This window comes from Adiantum capillus-veneris, chromosome 8 (assembly GCF_014529385.1).
Source record: "Adiantum capillus-veneris isolate H3 chromosome 8, ASM1452938v2, whole genome shotgun sequence".
Taxonomy (NCBI): Eukaryota; Viridiplantae; Streptophyta; class Polypodiopsida; order Polypodiales; family Pteridaceae; genus Adiantum; species Adiantum capillus-veneris.
The window spans coordinates 52,028,944-52,051,518 of record NC_140938.1 but is presented as its reverse complement, the minus strand read 5'-3'; the positions used below and the strand labels follow the sequence as shown (position 1 = coordinate 52,051,518).

Sequence of the window (22,575 nt, the reverse complement as noted above, 5' to 3'; positions counted from 1 at the left end):
TCCTGAATGTGTGCTTGTCTCATACAAAATAAGATTAAGGATAACGGGATAGACTGTTCCAACTCCTGTGGGCTTGTGGAATAGCGGTTAAAGATGGGTTTGTGTCACTTTTTGAATTATGGGTTTGACCATTGTTTTGACATGATTTGAGCATTCTCATGGTTGACGATGGATTTGAGACATGCCTCTAGAGCCTTTGCTTAAGGATTGAAAGGGATGATATATATCACAAGAAGTTTTGGACAGATTCTCACAATAATTCTCACATTGTGACTTACCTCAACATCATGAGCTTTGGCGAGGGAGGCACTGCATACCTAGCTAGGTACGATTGGGGGCAGGGGACCGTCGGCCCGGTAGGGGGCCGGGGTCCCCTGCCCCCAATCGTGCCTAGCTAGGTATGTGGTGCCTCTCGAGCAGAAGCTCATAATGTTATGCATTGTATGAAAAACAATGAAAAAGACTCCATTTTTCTACATGAGAAAATTTCTAAATCTTCTTGTGTATGTTCATAAGGTAAGAAAAGTCTAAATCTGTGAATTATAAGAGGCTTAAACTCCCACAAAAATACAAAAGCAAGGGACACAAGAAAGCAGATAAATGAAAACCAATTCTCTTTATTTGTTACTAAGCAAAAGTAGATTGAAACACGCTGCTATTCACCCAAAAATGCTTTTAGAAAACGTATAAGCAAAATAAGTTAAAGAAGCTTACTACATAGTCGATCAGCATAAAACTTTTTCAAATTCACGACGAATAATATAAAAGGATAATGTTGTTTTCAATCATGTGCGTTTGCAAAGACACACGTACGTGTGCGCATGTGTGCTCAAAACAAAGAGGGGGGTGGTGTATTTGGTCCCACAATATGTGAGCTTATGTGGAACATCTATACATGTAATTAACTATCTTCAGTAAGGAGCCTTTCATTGCCCTTGTAAGCACTCATTTCTCAATCATGTCTATGAAAGCCCAAAAGATAATTTGGATACACAATTGGCTTGGGATAACATTATAGTTGTGCTAGCTTGACAAGTGTGCTTCATCACACAATCTTCCATTTGACATTATGCGTATTTTCATGAAAATACAGACGAAATCGTCTTCAAAAAGAAGAAGATGGGGGATCAATTTGGAAGCTTTTTCTTGTTCTACCAAGTAAATGAAAGTGAATTTGTATATGGGAAGGGGAAAATGAATACATTTATTGATAAGGTTTAAGATCATCTCCACATGAAAGACAGTAAGGGATTAATATTTAGTGGCTTTAGGGACTTGACTGAGAAGATGTTCACATAACAAGTTATCATGCCAATATTTCGGTGACAATCAATCATGTGCCTAGCAATATTCACACATTGAAAAGTGCAGTTTTTGTACTCTTTATTAAGCTTTTAGAAGTTGGTTGTTTGAAGTATCCAAGGACCAATGACCTCTTTTTTTTCTTTTCAAAATTTGGCACAAATTAGCATTCTTTACTCTCGATGCAACAATCTTCAACATTAGATTATGGTTTTACCTTTCTTCTGTGTGAACCAAGATTTTGCAATGAACACTGAAGACCTGAAGGTCATTAATCTTGTCTTGATTTTTTGGGTTTCTTAAGAAACATTATCCATCAATTTGATCTATATGCTGCTTTAAATCTACCCCCCCCCCCCCCCCCCCCCCCCCCCCCCCCCCCCCTTCCTCCCAAAAAAAAAAAACAGGGGGATGATGCCCACCAACTTAAGCTACTAACGGTCTTCACCAAACATACAAATACACAAGGATTGGACCCCTTCATAACTTGTGATTTGCGATAGTGAAACACGAATCAAAACTCATCTTAAACAACTAATTTTTTTGAGCTAATTAAAGCCATAATTCCTAATGTATGGCATATGATACTAAAAAGTATGGAAGTCATCATAGTATGCAAAGCCTTATAATGATTGCACCTAGAAGTGAAATCCTAACAATAACCATACAATATATGAAGTAGCAATAAGCAAAAACAATTAGATTTTGAGCTAATTAAAGCCATAATTCCTAATGGAAACGTGGATGAATGGAGGATGAAAATGTCATGGTAAAAAAACCCAAGTACTTGAGATTCCTTTTGAATCAAATCCCATTTTATTTCCCTAGATAAAACCTAGGCTTGAACATAAATTTAGAAAGAATAGTGGAAGATAGCAATGAATAACATGAATGATAATTAGTGAGTAAAAACCTTTGAGAGAGTGTACCTTCATCACAAAATTAAGATTGACATTCAAACATAACTTGATTGTTTGCACTTATTCTAAAATCACGGCTCAACATGGCTATTAGAAGTTACCCAAATAGATTCATGTAGGCAAACATTTGTGGCTTTGCGTGGCTACAACGCTTTCTTAGCTTCTCGTATGTGTCCTTCAAACATTAGTGGCTTTGATTTTGTTTCCTTAACTTTGCTCTTCTTAGTGTTAAAGCTATTCTATAAAGACCCAAGAATCGAGCTAGCAAAAAGCAAGAGGATTCTACTTCATGGCCTTGAAAAAAACATGGTGTCTTGGGGGCCTCGAAACCCTCCAAAATACTTAAAACCAAACCATTTTACAAATTGATTGAAATTACACTTGTTTTTATAGCATTTTTATTCATTTTCAAACTTCAGTGTGCCATTTTTTCTCTCAAATATAAGAAAGGAGTTTCATTTGTAGCCTCGAAAGTCTACACTAATACCAACTTTTTGTGCACACAGCCCTACACTTTTTGGCATGTTAAAACATGCCTTGGAGGACAAGGAGAAATGCGTACAAGGGTCTAAATCCAACCCTTTTTGCCAGGTTTTGTTGAGTTTAGTTCAGCTTTGAAGCTTTGACCATCCATTTTGTAACTTTTCAGAGTTATGGTCTTTGGTACCAAAATAAGGTTTTGGTCAGTTTGTACCATGATCCTTTTGGCCCCAATCGATGGTGGAAATTGTTACTCAACCTACTCATATGTATTCACAAACATAAATAAGTTAAACGGTGCAAAAATGACAACGAAATGTATGGTGAAACAATCCTTTTCAAGCATGGAAAAATTAAAGAACAAAATACTTTTTTGTACTTCACTCACAGCTTTCTTTGCTCATAAGGAGTAGCACTGGGTGGTCCTTGACTCCAGTCTCTACTAAGCACTAAACCTACGTTTAGCTGTTTTGCTATCTAAGTATAAATAAAATGGGTGTCAAAAAATCTCTGGAAAGGATTTTTCGTACAACTAGGCCACTCACCACCTAAAGATTGACTTCCCCGGCAGTGGCACCAATCTCAGCAAGTCGCCGCGAGACGGACGTCTACAACATAGCTATGTGGTACTAACATAATGTCAATACGCAAGGAAGTGACTCGGGATGGGACACGGAGACTCAATGAGATCATGAATATCAAAGAAGTGAACCTAAAGGACTATTCATACGTCTACAATAGCAAATCAACCACTTTCTAGTCAGAAAATAAGCCTATGTCCAATCTCACCGCTCTAGGTCATGACGCCTTTTCAACATCCAAACAAATTCGGAATGCAACGAAACTTAAGGAGAGGTGTTACAACACCTAAGGGAATATTCTTACCAAGTTTTGCAGTCATCTAAGAAGGTACATAAATCACGATCCATCCCAAAAAATGTATAGAAAACTGAAACAGAACTACACGGAAAGGTTCCCTTAGAAACACTCTTCCAAGGTCAAAATATCAAAAAATAACCAATCAAGATCTAAATTCAGTGCATTTAGCTAACAGACAAGACGTCGCGAATCACAATAAAATTGAGAATGATCACACTTAGATTAAAGAGCAAGAGACAAGGAACACAATGTGCTATTTGGAATCGAATTCTGATTACGAGACAAGGAGAAAAATTGATTACAACTTATAGCAGAAATGCAGCTCTCAGTCGGCATCCAATAATTCCAAAGATAATGATAATGTGTCTCTCAAAACTAAGGGGTTTAAATTAAAAACTTGGGACCCTTTCCCATGGCCATTGGCCACTTACAAGGCTTGTAGGCTTCTCTGAGTGAATAATAGGGAATGATAGACTATATTACAATTTGAGAATCATCAACAGCAGAATTGCATAGCTTCTTTTGAAAAGATGATTGAATACAACAAAGTTTGGCGTGTATTTGGCTTTTAGGTGACATTCACATACACACAGATTCTGGCGCTACTAGTGAAACAAAAAAATTGGGATTGGTGCTACAGACCTCCCAAGGCAAAATTGCCTTTCATCAAGTCTTATTATTTATCTCTCACACACACAGACCTCCTGACTACATAAAGCAACCCTTGCAAACCACTGCAACCTACGCTTCTCAATATCCACACACACACACACACACACACACAAAGTAACATAGAAGCATCGAATACATGATCATAGGCTTGTTTACTTGAGAGCAAAATCCTGTAAGATTTGGTTTAAACAAAAACCAAAGCATATTATCATAGGACTATATGGATAGAGAATATAATAGTACATTGCCCCGTGCATAAGGTAACCACTCCTTGCATGAGCGTGCCCACCCTCTTCTTTTCTTCCCCCATCACCCCAGTCACCCATAACAAAGAAGCCGCCAGCTCCTCTTCCATGGACCCACCCATTGGCTACTTAAGAGCATTTTCATGGAATCCTATGAGCCTAAGATTGGACATTCTCCTTGGCCCCTACACTGCCACTACAACCTCTCCAACCATGGCCAACTACATCCTCGCATATCCTCAATCTCTTTATGTGGACATCTATAACATGCACTTTAATCTTATGACACCTGTAGTCCATAAAGTAAGAGGCTAATTGTAGTTTTTTTGGTTTATGATGGATGCAAGTACCACGATTAATGCTTTCATAAGTTGGGTTTGTGGATAAAAGTTGAAGGGGTTACTCAGTTTTTCCAAATTGTTGTACTCAATGGCCTTTTTATGAATGCATCAATTTCTCTAAGCCATTGTCTTGAGTTTGGATTAATGTAGTCATTGTAATATTCATCACTTAAACACACTAATGGTTATTTGGTACTTATACCATCAACAACCCTTTGATAATGCTACATTAACAAGTCCTTGTGGCATGCAAGAAATTGTGCAGACATGGGATATAGCATTACAATCCTTGGGTTATGGAGATAAGTTTCATGTAGCCCTCAGTCTAATACAAGGGCTTTTTCTCTTCATTAAGGAACCAACCTTTGACAACATCATTATCCAGCATGATCCACAGAACATCGAACATGATGAACATCGTGAGCTAATGTGGCTAGCCATGTTAGTATCCCAGATTGGCTTAGATTGTATGCCGTAGAAAAAGAAAATCCACCTACTACTATTTATAGATTTCATGATTTGATAGCTAACATTAACGTTATTCTTGAGGAAGATACCCAAGAGAAGAAAGAATGGCAAGAAAACTCCCCCTCTGTCATGCGGAATTTCATCGAGAAGCATGGGAGAAAGCTAAGGAACAACACACTCATGAGGCAATGAAGGCGGAGCTTGCTATAGGGCACTATCGAATTCCCATTTTCCCCCTTCTATGAATACCACGAGCAACCTAATCCTTGTAGAGCTTGATGCGGGCAAGGTCGAAGTCATAAGGCAAGAATTCTCTATTAATAATATGAACAAAATTACCCCACCGACCCTTTCATACTAGATCGCCTGTTGGAGGTTATGCTTCAAGACACAAACCAAAAGGTATGGGACTTTGGTTTTTTTGCCTTGCTAGCTCCCATCATGAAGGTTTTTTGCTCACTTTGTTGAATGACAAAGACAAAGCTACTGCAACACTTCGCTTGAACCAAATCTTAACCACCAACTCCTTTGATATCTTGGAATCCTTCTTGATGGGTTGTCCATTCACCATGTCTATTTTTGAGACTCAAAGGTGTTCACAAAACCTAGGGTGTGTTCTTGGTGTAAAGGGAGTGATCTCTCCTAGTTCCTGCCCTTGCAATGCACGCGAACATCTCTAGGACCTCATGGTCCTCACATGAAGCCTTACCACTATGCTATCATGCGTCACATGTCCTTGTGGGCATGGCAATTGTACACTACCCTAGTTTACAATTTATTTTTCTCCTTAGTTCACTGCAATTTCTTGATCCCTAGTTTACTTGCGATACAATGGTGGAAATCAAGCCTGTGTAGCATCGCTTCATTTGGGCTCTAAATCCCCCATAAGGGACCCCCTGTGAGAAAGTGACAAGGGGCCTCACTAAATGTTTGGTGGGTCGAGAAGTTTTGCTCATCCATTTGCTTCTTTTCTCTACCGTCAGCCCTCCAAACTATCTTACATGGGTCCTTGTGATGTATTTTTGCAAATTCAAGAGATTTGATGAATTGGGGCAAAAAGGAAAGTTCATGCAAGTTGGTAAACTCAAGTTCTCTCACTTGAACCCACAACCCCTCCCTTGCAACCCATGTGCTCTAGCCACTGTAACCCCTTCCTTACAGCCCATGTCCTCTAGCCACTACGCCTATGGCATTTAAATGCATAATGTTGTAAATCTAGTAAATTCGAAGGGCAACATTGTAAATTTGGGGCATGATTTACAAGTCATCTGCTCTTTTTTTAAAACAATTATTAGATAATGGATCCATGAGTGGTATCAGGTATGTGGCTTCTCTAAGCTCTCACTCTCTTGTAATGAGCACATAGAGGCGGGAGAACCGGCTAGCCAACATTTACAAGGTAGGGATTGATGTAACTCACTTTATTGTTGGTTGGAGGCCAAAGTAAGCAAGCGCTCTTGCCATCAAGTTAGATAGTCCTCTTGGTTTCTCAATCTTCAATGTTCGAGCTCTACTCTTACAATTGGCATAAACATCTTCACAAAAGTGTTCAACCTCGTTGTTGGTATGAGAGTGTGATCAATCTGCATCCCTCAACTACCCATCTAGAAGGCTTTGGTCACTGCTTATGATATTGACCGATTGCATCTCTATAGGGACATGTGGTTATGTGGAGTTTTCCGCTATTGTGGCATGAGGTTGGAATAGTTCAAGGGTCTATCATTCCAACCGGTTGGCATCTCATGGCCGCACTCATCATCTTTCTTGTTTCCAGTTGTGTGCGTAGTCCCCGAATGAAAGTGCTATTGTACAAAACCTAGTTGGTCTTTGTGCTCAATCCGCTGCTCTAGAGCCGACTAGATGTCTCTTGCAATGAGCACATGACAAGTGCTCAGTTGGCCAGCCATAAAAGTATGTGGCGAGAAAAGTAAGTGTCAGCACCATTAGGCTATATGAAAAGAAATTAGTTGTCGAAGGACAGTCAGCAGTAGAATTCAGATCGACCAGCTCGCCTTAACGAGCTATCCAACAGGTCCTGACCTCAATTCTTGTTTTTTTTTTTGTGTGCGTGTGTGTGTGTGGAGAGAGAGAGAGGGGGAGGGGGGGGGGGGGGGGGGGGGGGGGGGGGGGGGTACAAAAGTAGGCTTGAGCAGCAATTGAGGGGTTTCACTCTGGTCACCCACAAATGTGAGCACATAAACACACTTGAAGAAGAGTAAGAAGAGTGGTTGGCTGCGAAATTTAGCCTAGGCTTCAATTTTTACCTGGTAAGCCAATGGCTCTTTTGCCTCTATCTTGTCGCAAAAGCCACCACGTGGCACATGGTTCAATAAAAAATTAAAGCAAGTTTTTTTTTAATAGCAAAACTCACAATTGTGAGTGAATTATATTACTCAACCTAAATAATTACAAGGTCTTGTCATGCTCGTGTTGAGCCATGACATCATCCAGGAACCATAATTACATCGGCTATCTGGGCAGCCATCCCAACCAACTCGCCCCCTTATCCTTGATACATAGGGTCCATTATCATGTTCTTCTGAGATCTTTTACTTACCGATAGCCAAGATTTTCTCCCGTCTTAGGCATGCCCTCTGCTGCAACAAGGCACAAGTAGTCCTCAACCAATCCTCCGAGTGTTGCTTGCGCCCGAGCGTCCATATTAGCACTGTGCTTTCTTGTATAATTTCTGCGAAGCTTGCTACCTCAAGACCTCCTTCAAACACACGGTGGTTCCTTGTTTGCCATACATTATATAAGAAGAAGTACCTAACGATTTGAGCGCTGATGAGGATGGCAGGACCACCCGAATTCTTCCCTCCAAGGAATAGATTAGTCTTGTAAAGACCAATTTTCCATATTCTTTGGACCCACTTGCATATTTTCCCTACGAGGCCTTTGATAGTTGGGCAATCCATGAAGAGGTGGGCCAGATCTTCACTAGCCAACCTGCACCCCAAGCATTCATCTGACCCAATCCCTCTTTCCTGAATCTTCACCCCCGTCGGTAGAGCACCCCAAATTACCTTCCATAAAAATACCTTCATGTGCTGCGGAACCTTTGGCTTCTAGATGTTCTCCATTACTTGCTCCCACCTTTCCTGCGGCCATTGTTTTTTCCATAACTTGTTAAGCGGGCTAGACCAATTTTTCTTATGCATCATTGTATGGTAAATGTCTTTAGGATGGGGTTTCCATAAGAGACTGCTTTCGGGCCATTTTCAGGCATTCTAGTCAAACTCTGAATCACAGATAGGCATCACTATATTGTCAAGCTCTTTCCTCACTTTGTGGACCAACAAGACCTCCAAGCTATTCAGTTGGTACTGGGTAACCAGAAGGTCAATGGTTTTCCAACTCTTGTTGTCACTGTCCCAGAAGTGTCCCAGTCGATTCAGACCCCTATTATTCAGCTTCCTGGCTGTCTCTATCCAATAGGGAATTTGTGGCGGAGCTACAAATTTGGAAAGCCAAGGGGACCAATGCAAAATGGAGTTCTTGAAGTATCTGGTTTTTTCCCCCCACTTTAAGACTCCTGCTGCTCTATTGCATTTTCTTACCAATTCTCCTGAGCTGCCCGCCTATCTTAGGGTAGTCCACGTCGGGGCTAACAACTTGTCATGAACCTCCACTCCTCTCCACTTTCCACCTTTCGAGCCAAGTTTAGCTGCTTCTATCATATCTTTGATCATGACAGCCCAAACTTGATCCTGTTTAGCCAAGGAAACAACAAATTTGGTGCAACAAGCTTCTGCATGGGCCACAACATTCAGAATTCTGAGGCCTCCTTGATTCCCCGACCGAGCAAGTGATTCCCAACGGGCCCATTGCCATGGCCTGGAGGATTTTGTGTTGTTCTTCCATAAAAACCTTTTCACTGGTTTTAAGAACTCCTTCCAGTGACACTTAGCCATCTTGAGAAGCGGGCTAGTGGAGGCAATATAAGAAATCATAAAGGCATTTATCACTTTTATCCGACTTGGGAATGGGAGAAGAGTATACTCCCACCTACTCATTTTTGTTTTGATTTTTTCAAGCACCCACTCAAATCTTTGCTTGTGAGTTACGTCCACCCCCAAGGGGGCTCCCATATGTCTAAAGATATTCCCTTTTGTTACAATCTCCCCCGCCCAGTCAGAAGGGTCAAATGAGTCATTTTCCGATAGGGAGATCAGCCTTGACTTCTCTATATTACACAGGGACCCCGAAGCTACTGAGAATATTTGTACAATCTCCAGAGCTTTCCTGATGACTTGGGGGCACGCCTTCAAGAAGAGGAGAGAATTGTCTGCAAAAAGTTTTACTAGGAGTTGGCTATTTCTTGGCAAAGCCAGGCCTTGCAACTCCCCTCGTTCTGCACTAGCTTCGAGTGTCGTGATTAAAGGATGTGATCCTATGGCGAAAAGCAGGGGGGGAAAGGGCATCCCTGCTTAATAGACCTTTTGACCTCAAAAGAGCCCAAAATTCTATCATTGAATAGGAGCTCTGACTGGCTTCGAGCTCCCAGTACACTTACCAGACGACATAGGCGCGGCCCAAAGCCCAGAGCTTCCATGACGGCTTCTATATATGTCCATGTTATTCTGTCATAAGCCTTATCAAGGTCCAATTGTAGCAATACACACTCCTGCTTTGTGACAGTTGCGTACTCGATGCCCACCATTGCTGCCAAGATGTTATCATAAATGGACCTTCCTTTGATGAAGCCATGTTGATGGGGAGAGATGATCTTGGCTAGTAAGGGGGCTAGTCTGAGGGCTACAGCTTTAGCAATAATTTTATAGGCCACCGACATCATCGTTATAGGGCGCCAGTGTTTCAGTTGAGAACAACAACTCTATTTGGGGATGGGTTTGATAAGCCCTCTCTTTACACTTATCTCGACAATGGCTTTATTGGCCAACCTTGTGATTGGAACCTTGAGATTGTCCCAGAATTCTCTATAGAATTCCACTGGCATCCCATCCCAACCAGGGGACTTTTCCTTGCCAAGGGCTTGCAATGCTAGTGAATATTCGTCTTCGAAAAATGCCCTTTTCAAGAAATTAGCTTCTGAGTGGGGAATCTTCTTCTTGACACTTTGAGGTAAGGACCCTCTGGCTTCTTCCACTTCTTGGGACTGGATCTCTGGCCGTCCAATGATTTGACTAAGATAGCTCAGCATCAAACCAGCCATTTCATCCTGGTTATGAATTTTTGTCCCTTTCTCATCATCGAGCGAGTGGACGTGGCCTCGGCTCTTCTTGATTTTTAAAGCCCTAAAAAAATGAGCTTGATTAGAGGCTTCAGGTTGAAGGGAAATCTCCCTGGAGAGAAGCCTTGCCTTTTTGATATCTTCTAACTGCTCAGTAGCAAGGTTAGATTTGGCTTCGAGCCATTGTTTGTGATCATCCTCAGTAGCAAGCCCATTGACTTTTTGGGAGGTAAGCAACTGTACCTCCACTGTAAGATGTCGAAGGTGTGCCTCCCTAACTTTCTTGATTCGAGGGCCCGAGGTTTTGATTGCTTTCTGGATGCTCCGAGCAAAGAGGTCCCACGCTTTGTGTTTGTTGAGGTCGATATCTTTTTTGAGCTTACCTAGTGCTTTCTTGGTTAGATTCCTGAAAAGAGGGTCTTTGAATAGGTGTGCCCCTGTTACTAACAGTTTTTTCCCACCTCTTGGGGTCTGCTCCTCCCCTGTATTCTTCTTAAAATGTATGTGCAGAGATATGTGATCCGAAAGGCTTTTTGTTTGGGACTACCTCTTCATCTCCATCAACGACGGTATCCAGTCAGCTTGGTGTGAGCAATAGCACTTGTCCAGCCTGGAGGCAGTGCGGGCATACTGGAGGCTTGTGTAGGTGAACCTAGGCGTGCTATTCCATGGGCCGATTTCCCATAGGTCAATCATCGCCCATTTTTCGCACAAACTCACCAACCAACAACCACTCACCTTCAATAGGAGTATCTCTAAGATGCATCCATAGGTTAGCTCTATCTTTTGCATTGCAAGGGCCGTACACGTTCACAATGGTGAAGGGATGCCCTTCCCATCTGACTCTAATCCCTAGGATTCTGCCGGATGGGTGGTTTAGAACCAACTTCGGCTCCAATTCTCTGTCCACAATGCTGAGGATGCCACTGAAACCGTTACTTCCTTCTCCATAGAATACTAGTTTCTTTCCTAGCGCCTGCTTTCTCTTGCTATGGGCATCTAAGTGGTGTTCCTAGATGGCCCAACATTTGACTGCCTTCTCTTTTTTAATCTCCTCCCAGAATAGGGTACTCTTCTTACGGGTTTTCAACCCCTTTACGTTCCAAGATTGGATAGTGAGAGACTCCATCATTAATGGGGGGTTTATTGGGAAAGAGGAACGAATTCTTCAGCATCCAAATCATCCCCCCCCCCCCCCCCCCCTTCCTTTGGTCTCAAAAGAATCCGGGGGTTCGAAGTCCGGGGATTTCTTTTCTTGCAGTGCTGCAAGTGGATTTTGCAGTGGGACAGTGAACCCCCCTCCTTTCAATGGGGTGGAGGACGGACTAGAACCTTTCACCTCAAGTGTTCTCATGACTTGAAATACTTTGGAGTCTCTTGCTACTACCTTCACCCTTTTGGCTCTTTTCAGACCAGGGACTTGAACATCCATCACCGTTGTCATTGTCATAAATTTCGGGGTAGCAGCGGGAGTAATGATCTTATTATTATTACATGCACCTTCGGTAATTTGTTGTATGGTAATTGATTCCTCCACAATCTTTTCCTGCATTTTTATATCTGTCATACCTTCTTTATCCTTCCCTGCATTTGCCCCTTCGTTACTACCTCCTTGCTTCTCTAGCCCTTCCATCTGGGTTTCCATTTCATTGTTGGCCTATGCTGTTGGAGCTGCAGTACCATTAGACTTTAAGGGGCAATCCTTGGCGAAGTGTCCAAAGTTGTTGCATTCAAAACATGCTCCAAAGTATGTTCCAAAGGTGAGCGGAATAGTAACAAGCCCAGCTCCGACAATGATTACCATGCTCTTAGGTGGCATTTTAGACACATCCCAGCCTATACAAACCCGGTTTGAGGTTCTGCCAAACCCTCTCTTGCTAGGTATAAATAAGGGAGTGCCCAGTTGACTAGCGAGCATCTTAGGATTATCCGACAGCCAGCTAGACAGTCCCACAAACTCAACCCAGACCGGATGAAACCCTTGTAGAGATTCAACTGAGTCGAACATTGGCTCCCAAGGCACCACACAGACCGTAGTCCTATTAAATACTAGGGGCCCTTTGTCGAGGATCTTTTCCACATCGGAGGCCTCTTTGAATCTCACTGAACAAAACCCTGTAGCTAGGTAAAAAGTACTTTCAACTGCTCCTCCATGACCAAGAATTTGAGGGCCCTGAAGCCATTGGATCATCTTAAACCGGTTTGGGATTCTTCCACTGAACCCAAATACCAGCGTTAGCGGAGCTTGCCTGGCTAATTGTTTTTTGATAAGTGTTGGTGGAATCGCTACAGTAATAGCCTAGGCAACCTCCACCTACTGTGGCAAAGACTTTCTTAAAGCAGAATAGGCCCGATCTGCCAACCTGTCTTCAACCAGCCCACTGTAATCTGTTTGGGAGTAAGTTCTTTTGTTGTTGTTAGGGCCAGACTCAATTTATTGACTTCCATGAGCTCTTGCTGAAGTCTAGCTCTTGTATTCTGTAGTTTTTCGATATCTCCTTCACTCAACATCCCTTTTGATGAGCCTTTTCCATAATCCTTAGAGTTAGGCCCCTTGAGTATGCTAGCAAATGAGATGCCTGGCCTACAAGCTGCAGATGCACTTGACGCCTTATTAACGTTCGTACAAATGGGACCCTGAGGGACCCCGTCTTTGAGGGTTTTTACCTTGAATTTGAACCCTTGAGCTAAGGCCATTTTCTCCTTTGTTTCCTCAAAGGGAACTTTTTCGATCGAGACAGTCTTGTCCTTTTTTTTGGTTGGAGCTTTTGGCGAATTGGGGCTCGACATTGTCGCATCATTAGAGAGGGAGAGGAGTGCCTATGAATACAAAGAACCTTAGTAGATGTGGACTTGCAACACCTTCTTGCTCAACATGGTGCTGCTCTTGGGCACCTGCTCATCTTGTGAAAGATCGTCAGGGGCCTTCAAATGAAAGAAGGGTTTCCCTTTCCAACCCCTCTCCTTCTAGTCCCCTCTCCCTACTTTACTGTGCATCCATCCTTCTTGCAACAAATACGAGGTCTCTCTCTCTCTCTCTCTCTCTCTCTCTCTCTCACACACACACACACACACACACACACACACAGATATGAGGCCTCTTTCACTATCTATTCAGAGAGGACTTTGGACCGCTGGCTAGAGTCATGAGATATCAGGATCATAGATGCCTCAGGTTGTTTTTGCTAGAGTTGCACATACATAGGCAAAGTCTCTTGAGGAGACCACGCAATGAAAGACATTCACAGAGGGAGATCACTGACTTCTTTAGAGCAGGGACTCAGCAGCTGAATGAGCATGCTTCACAGCAGACTTCAGAGCCCACATCTACCAGAGGTATTATTAGTGGATAGAGCCACTGAGCTCGAGAGAGCTAGACGCCCACATCTACGGGGGCGACCACGACATCGACAGAGGCTTCATCGAAGAATTAAGACTATTCTAGCATGACATGGGAGACGCCCAGTACGACTATTTACAGAGGCGGACATTGACGAAGCTCTTCAACGATCGATGCAATACTTTCTCGGACAACGCCCGATGCCAAGCATCCTCAAGCATGGATGATGATGATGATGATGATGATTTAAGTTTGACAATTTTAGTCTTTTAGTTTATTCTTTCACTTTAGTTCATTTTTGTACCCAGACAATAAATTAGATCCACAAGGATTGGATCAGTTTGGTCTCATAGGTCACTTTGGCCTTTTGAAGGCGTTTAATATAACATTTAACGTTTCATTCTCTCATTCTCTCTCTCTCTCTCTCTCTCTCTCTCTCTCTCTCTCTCTCTCTCTCTCACAAAGGGTGGCCAAAAACACACCTGAAGAACGCAGTTCGCAGGTTTGCACATCATCGCACAAGGCCAATTCGCAGGTCTGTAGAGGCAGTTTAATAAGCTTTTCACGACGGCGCTTTCAACTTTTCAAGGCAGAGCGCAAGGGAGCTTTGATACCACTTCTGAACACGCCGTCAACACTTGAGACAGATTTTGGGCGCTCTCCTGACCTCATGCCGCTTTGGCAGCGTTAAGTCTTGCCTGTGAAGGCACGCATAAGATCAACTTGGCTCTGATCTTGGCCTTCACCTCAACTCACGCTGCTGCTGCTGCTGCAATGGCCGCGGCCGCCGCCGCCGCCGCCGGCAACGTTAGGATTTGACGGCCGTCCACCATGCCAAAGGTTTTCAAATTGTCATAGGAACGGCAAACGGTGGAATGGAAAATCGCCCGTCCACGTGGATTAAGAGGATTTTGAGTATATTGTCTACGGAATGGCATCCACAAAAATTGCTTGTCCAAAACAAATTTTGATAAATATATTTATATATATGTTAAATAGTTATAAAAGACACTACAGACTTCAAATTTTAAGGCTAAAGCAGCAGCAAGCTCACTGCTTCAAAGAGTCAAAGGCTAAAGCTCAATGGGGCCTGGGCCAAAATGGGGACGAGAGGGAATTTAGAGGGAAAATCGATTTAGGGGCAAGGACCAAGGTGCCTTGTGGCTTGGCTACGGAGTCCGGACATCAATTTGAAACCTGGGTCTTGCTTTCAGCCTTACACCCAATTTTTAATTTGAAGGATAATATTATCTATAGGCTTTAGCAAATTAGCTTGCGCCTGGTTCGAAGTTCGAACGAAACGCCTGCGCACTGCGCAGTGCGGCCTCATTCAAACACTCAGCAGTTGTGCGTTTAGTCGAGACTCGACCTGCTCCTTGCCAACGCAATGGCGCCCCACTTGCTACCTGCTCTGCTGCCCCAGTGCCCACCTTCATGCTGCAATCATCGAACTAGAAGCTTGGGCAGCAGAACCGTGGTCTGCAGAACTCACTTGCAAGTTGCACCCTATCCCACTTTGAACCAGTGTGTGCAATGGCCCGTGCTCTGCAAACTCAATCGGTAGCAGCGCAGGCTCATCGCTGGTCCCTGGAGTTCTTCAAATTTCAATCTAGATTCTACGTTCAAACTTTAGACTTCAAGACTCGAGTACAGTGGCAAGTTGCAACTTGGCAAGTGCCCATGGGCCATCGTTTATTTTCAATTTTGAAAGCTATGAAATGTTCATTGTTCACCTTGGTCCTTTATCACAGAGAGAGTCTGATCAAAACTATTTCCTTTGAACAGTCTACAGAAACTTGAAAAGTTATAACTCGGTCACGTGCATTGTGGTCCGTGAAGCAAGAAGCCAACAACATCGACTCCTGAGCGTGGTGCACCGTTTGATGAAGAGATTGGGACAAGAGATTGAAAAGAAGTGTGGTCTTTGTCATCGTGAGGTCAACCCCGCAGGTGCAATATTTATCTTTTTTCTTCGGTATTGTGTCTCAAAGAGTCTTTGGAATGGTATTGTTACAGTATTTGTTTTGCTTTCAAACTGTTTTGTCTCCTTGATTTTGTCTTTGAATTGCAAACTGAGCTATACTTAGTATGTTTTATTTTGTTATCCTTAGCAGCTAGAGTCAAGTTATGGCTGCTCTAGGGCGTCCTAAGAAAAGCAAAAAGCATAGGACCCTTTATGAGTCTATTGGTTTGCACGCTTTGCCTAAGGAGACCGGAGAGGAGGCACTTCAAAAGGAGGAAGCAGAAAATAAGAAACACCATCGAGTGTTTCTAGAGAGCTGGAAAATAGCTCATCCATGGGCTTATTGTATCATCGACAAAGATGGTAATGAACGAGCCAAGTGTAAGTGGTGTACGTTCACTCATAGGAAAAATGTTTATGCAAAGCCGGAAGGGGCTCACTCATTGCAAAAACCTGCTCTTCAAGTGCATGAAGACTCTAAAGAGCATCATAATGCAAAGCTTTTGTGGTTAGAGCATGAGCGAAGAAGCACTTTACCCATTGAAAAGCATGTTGCTGTTATGACAGATAGCGAAAAGGAACACATTTTGCCATGCATGCAAACAAGCTGGTATGTAATGAAAAGGTTCTTGCCTCTTGAGGAGTATCCTAATTTATGCAGTTTTCAAAGATTTATGAGAACTCCAAATATGCCACTTGCCAATGAGTATTCATCTTACACTCGGAAAGATGCAGGCAAACAGTTTGGCAAGGCGATTCAGCATGTATACTTTGAGAGACTGATGCAGGATGTAAAGAGTAGTCCATATTTCTCCATTCAAGTGGATGAGAGTACGGACATTAGTGTCAAGCAATATATGATTCTCTATGTCACATACATTGAAGATGCTAGCAATGGGGCCGTATGTACAAAGTTTGTGAAGCTTCTAGAGCCTCGGGATGCTACTGCAGAAGCTCTTTATGATGTTTTGATTGAGTTTTTTAAGAGCCAAAATGTAGCTATAGCCAAGATGGTTGGCATTGCAATAGATGGTGCAACTGTCATGACAGGTTCACATATAGGGGTAGTGACAAGGCTTAAACGAGTGGTTCCCCATCTTGTAAGCTTTCATTGCATAGCTCATAGAGAAGCTCTTGCATCCAATGATGCTTTTAGTAAGCATAAAGAGTTCAAGTACACTGACAAAATTGCAAGAAAGCTTATGAATGGACTTCGAGGTCTGCAAAGAGACATGCTTTTCTCGCGGATGTGGTGAAAGCTTTTGGAATTGGTAGAAGGGGAAAATTGAGACCCCAAAAGATGCATGATGTAAGATGGCTCTCAAAGGGTGAAGTCTTGATTAAGGTTATGCGACTGATGCCTGCGTACTTGAATGTAATGAGGAGTGCAGATGCCTCTTTATATGCATCACCTCACTAATTACAAGGTGCAATTTCTTCTTCACTTTTTTGCCGATGTACTTGGAGAGTTGAATATCTTGAATTGCAAGTTTCAAGAGGCTCATGTTGACATATGTACATTGGAGACCATATTACATCCGTTATGGAGACCTTTCGTTTGTTGTTCTTGGGTCCTAACTTTGCAAGTGGAACAAGACACATTGAAAGCTTCATAAAAACAATACATTCACAAATGGGGGTAATGATGTACAAGGATGAGAAGGATGTAGTACACTCTCATTACTTGCACTTAGGTCCGATGTATGAAGGAGATGTAGCAAATCTGCAGGAAACATGTGATAGTGCAATAATTTACATGATGTATTTGTGTCAAAGCTATGTGAGAAGCATAATTCAATCTTTGTGGGATCGCTTCAAATCTGACTTTGACATTTTTCAAAAGTACTTCTCACCCAAAGATTATGACAATGACTTGGCAAAGATAAATGTAATATCACAACAATGGCTGGAAGTTTTATGCACACACTTTGGGGAAGATCAAAGTTCATTGCTCAATAGCTGAGAGTGCAAAGGAGAACGCCTATCTTTTATTACCAGACTGAGGAACTGCTTTAAAGGCAAGGATATGTATACAGCTTGGTTGGATACATGTAATCATGTAGAATGGGAGAATTCTTTTCCTTGGACTATGAAGCTTTGGAGAGCTTTGTTAGTGCTTCCTCTTTCAAGTGTAGCATGCGAACGGGGATTTTCAAAGATGAACAAGATCAAGAGCAAGTTTTGTAATCAATTGTCGCTTGATACGCTTAATTTGGCGATGTTTGTTGGCATGAATACTCCCAAGGTAGCGAATCCAAAAAACGTCTTATGGGATGAATGCTTTGAGGGTTGGAAGGGCATGAAGAATAGGAGGAGTGGAGATGCAAAGACAACATGATGTGAAGATGATGTATCTTTTTATTGGGCTTTCTCATTGCACAATGGCGATCGTAAAATGAGGTTGTCCATTGCAAATAAGGGGTGCTTAGCAAATCCTAATGTTGCTCGTGCAACACAATAGAAAGGGTAAAAAATAAAATCGCGCTTATTTTGTCCAGCAACAAGATGTAAGCTTTACGATTATTAGCTCTATGTTAATAATCGTGAGCGTCATCAAAAGCCTATTGTTGTTGGTGTTTTACTTTAGAGCATTGTTTTGCTTCTCAAAATCTTTGCAGTATCTAGCTTGGAGTCAAAGCGATTATCATCTCCCATGCGTTTCTTGTTTAAGTGCTTTAAAGCCTTGTTGCTCCTAGGGTCTTGAGGTTAACCAAGGCACTGGATAATGGAACCCGATATTGTCGAATTTTCAAAGAACTTAAGTGGCGGGTAAAATAATTGAAATGGAGCTAGCCGTGCCGATGGATGAAGGCGACGGTCCGACGGGAAGTCACTTAAATTAATAAGTGAAAAATGCCAAAAATAGGTAAAATAGGCTAAATGCGCCGGAAAGTTCCCTTGATAGAATCTGATGGATTCTGATGGGAATGCTTATGATCATGCTGTGTGCAACCAGAGGATATGCATCTATACTAAGTGACTGGACATGCATGGTCTACGAATAAACTCACAAAAGTGCCAGATCACTTCTAAATCTAGACTGGCTGGAATGACTGAACCCTGATAATGCTTTAGCTTATCCACGGACACAAAGGGTTGGATGTGTCACGTGACATCCCCTCCTTTTCAAAGTGAGGTACTGGTACCGAACTGTATGGCGTCGAGAGAGATCGCCAATAGCATCCAAAATCCTGGAAGGGACTTGTCGCCGGTCCACTTTGATGTGTGGGTCGTGCGGTACTTGAACTTCATAAAGGTCTGCAACGCTTGCTTCTTTGGGCCGCACTGAAAGCGACACAAAGTCTTGTGTGGCTCCTTCAATGCTTCTACTTCGTCGAGTGTCATGCTTCTTTCTTCTTCAAGAATCTCCATGGCTGAAAATTCTTGAAACCACTTCCAACACAAAACTATGAACATACCTATTCCATGTAAAGTGAGTGGAAAAAATCTCGTCTTCCTCAAAGACTGTGCATGCAATGTAGATGAACAAAGAGACGGAATGCTAAACCGTTCAGCACATACACACAAACAATGAGATCGAATCTTTCTCTTATGATCTAGATCAATCAACTGTGGCAATTCACAACGGAAATGCCCATGCTTGGTGCTAATGCTTTCATGTGCTCGTTCGGGTAGTGTGTCATGTCCAGGAAGAGACATGGAATGTGACTTCCTTACATACATACTTTTCATGAACAATCCGCATACATTCGTGCTCATTCATGAGTGAAACGTGCTCAACGTACAATATGTCATGCTTAGAAAAAGGGATCACATAAAGATGTTGACTAAAATACAGGAAACGATCACGAATGAAACACTCGAACAATGCGTGCGTATCAATCATGCGAACACATAATACTTCCTGTGAGGTTCATTGGACCTAGGCTCGAGAGCCAAGATCGGTTCTTCCTGAATGATCGAATCGTCCTGTGGGGGTTCTTTGGACCTCGACTCGAAAGCCAAGATCGGTTCTTCGTGATTGATCGAATCTACAACGAGGTTAGCTTTACTAGAAAAAGCATCCACTAACACATCATCCTTGTGAACAATCACATCATCTTCATGCAACTCATCATGCTTGTGAGAAATCACATCTTGATCATGCAAATCATCATGCTCGTCATTGGCATCCTGTTCATCATGCTTAGCAATATCATTCAAATCATCATGCTTATCTTTGTCATCCAATTCATCATGCTTCTCATAATCATGCAAATCCTGTGTGTCATGCTTTGGAGAAGAAGAGACGGAGAGAGGTGCTTTGCCAGTAGACGAATGCACCATATTATTGTACGCATACTCAAGCATAGGCAAATACTGTTCCCATTTGCCCTTATTATCTGACACATAGCATTTCAACAGATCTAAGACAGTAGAATTAGCCTCTTCTGACTATCCATTAGTTTGTGGATGAAAAGAAGACGAGAACTCGAGCGTAGTGCCCATGTTCTCAAACAATCCTCTCCAGAACAAACTGGTCATGCGAGGATCACGATCACTGATAATTGATTGTGGCATACCATGGTACTTAAACACATTGTACATGAACAAGCGTGCCATCTGAACAGATTTTATCTTGTTCCTGATAGGGATAAAATGGGCCTGCTTGCTGAACCTGCAGATAATGGTCCATATACCATCACTCTCTGTTGGCGTCCTTGGAAGATCAAAGATAAAGTCCATAGCAATGCTTTCCCATGGCTTATCCGGAATCGGCAGTGGTTGTAACAAGCCTAGTGTCTTTTGCTTGTCAAACTTGACCTTTTGGCAAACTATGCATGCTCGCACAAAGGCATCCACATCTCTCCTCAAGGTAGGCCAATAGAAGAACGTCTCTACCGCTTTAACTGTTGCATCAATGCCACGATGCCCTGCATACGGTGGGACATGACTCTCTTCCATGACCTTATGTCGCAGTGGCCTAGTGACACAAAGTCTGCCATGCATCATCATAAAAACATCTCTGAGGAGGTAGTGCTCGTGATGTTGCCCCTCTTGTAAATGTTCAAAGATCCTTGCAAAATCTTCATCAGCAGTATACTGTTCCTTCATGTCATCTAACTCATGATGATAAGAAATGGACACAACTGAAATTTGTGGCTTTCTTGATAATGCATCAGCCACAACATTCTTCTTGCCTTCCACATGCATAATCTGGAAGTGGAACATGGAAAGAATGTTTGCCCATCGCATATGCTTTTCGGATAACTTTGACTGTGTCAAGAAGTACCGCAAGGTCTGATGATCTGTTTAGACAACAAAATGAACACCTAAGAGGTAGTGCTTCCAGCTAGAAAGCGCATGAATCACGGCCAGGAGCTCTTTCTCACAGACTTGCATAGTCCTCTATGGCCCTTGCAAAATTCAGCTTTCAGAAGCTACTACCCGTCCATCTTGCATTAGCACTGCTCTGATGCTACTGCCACACGCGTCACACTGGACCACAAATGACTTCCTGAGATCTGGCAAAACAATTAATGGATCTGAAGTCAACTTTTTCTTTAGGAGACTAAAAGCCGAAATCTCTTTTTGGGTCCATGTGAAAGTGACCTCTTTCTTTTGCAAAGCGTGAAGAGGCGATGCTATCTCTGCAAAATTTCTGATAAACCTCCTATAGTAGGAACACAATCCCAAGAAGCTTTTGACATCGTGCACAATCTTCAAGTCTGGCCATGTCTGGATAGCTTCGACCTTTGTGGGATCCATTCTAACACCATTCTTTGAGACTATGTGGCCAAGAAAGTGGATCTCTTCGAGGAAGAATTCACTTTTCTTAGGATTGACAAGTAACCTGACTGCGCAACTCTTTGAACACAATGGTCAAGTGACGCCTATGCTCCTCTTCATTCTTCGAATACACTATCATGTCATCGAAGAACGTTCCAACAAACTGTTGATGCGAGCGGAAAATCCGGTCCATCATTGTGTTGAACGTGGCAGGAGCATTTGTTAGCCCAAATGGCATCACTAGAAACTCATAAAGACCAACTGCCGTTCTAAACGCAGTCTTGTGCACATCCTCTGGCCTTATACGAATCTGATGGTACCCACTCTTAAGGTCTATCCTGTTGAAAATTGCAGCACCCTCTAAACGGTCAAGAATATCATGAATTCTAGGAATAGGGAACCTATTCTTGATGGTATTCTTATTCAACGCACGGTAATCAATACACATGCACCATGAGCCATCCTTCTTCTGCACTAGGAGCACTGGGGAGCAAAAGGGTGAAGAACTAGGCCGAATCAGCCCCTTCTCTAATAACTCCTCAACCTGGCCCATAATCTCTTTCTGCTGCGCCGCACTAACCCTGTAGGGAGGTCTATTTGGTGGGCTATACCCTCGCACCAAATCTATCCGATGGTCCTCAGGTCTCTCTGGCGGCAATTGCGACGGTAATGAATCAGAAAAACAGTCACTAAACTTTTGCAAAAATGCTGACCTTTCTTTATCTAACACAGATAAATTTGACTGATCTCTATCTGAGACATCACGTGCAAAAATCAAGTACACAGAAAGATGATTCTTTATTACAGAAGTGATAGCAGAAGCAGATACAATAGGGACTGATTCTCCTTTAAGCTTTACATCCAAGATGTGAGTTTTGCCCCTATGCTGTACAGTGATCTTTTTGTTGTAGGCATCCAAGACTCCATGCACTCGGAACATCCACGGGATCCCCAACAAGGCGTCACAACCTTCCAGCGGCATGATGTAAAACTCTTCAGTGTCCACATACGACTGAATATGTAGACGCAGTTTTCGAATGA

At 42.6% G+C, this 22,575-nt stretch overlaps 1 protein-coding gene and 1 pseudogene across 3 annotated transcripts in view; both read left to right on the top strand.

Moving 5' to 3' along the window:
• The first annotated feature begins 6,971 nt into the window (after positions 1-6,971).
• Positions 6,972-22,575, top strand: part of LIP2 (lipoyltransferase 2) — a 46,025-nt gene continuing 30,421 nt past the window's right edge. Inside the window, exons 1-2 of one of the 3 annotated variants that reach the window (XM_086518887.1) lie at positions 6,972-7,339; positions 15,627-15,791. The gene's annotated coding sequence lies outside the window, so the exon portion shown is untranslated. The remainder of the gene's footprint in view (positions 7,340-15,626; positions 15,792-22,575) is intronic. The other 2 variants (XM_086518888.1, XM_086518886.1) reach the window with 2 other exon arrangements.
• Positions 15,969-17,555, top strand: LOC147452132 (uncharacterized; annotated as a pseudogene).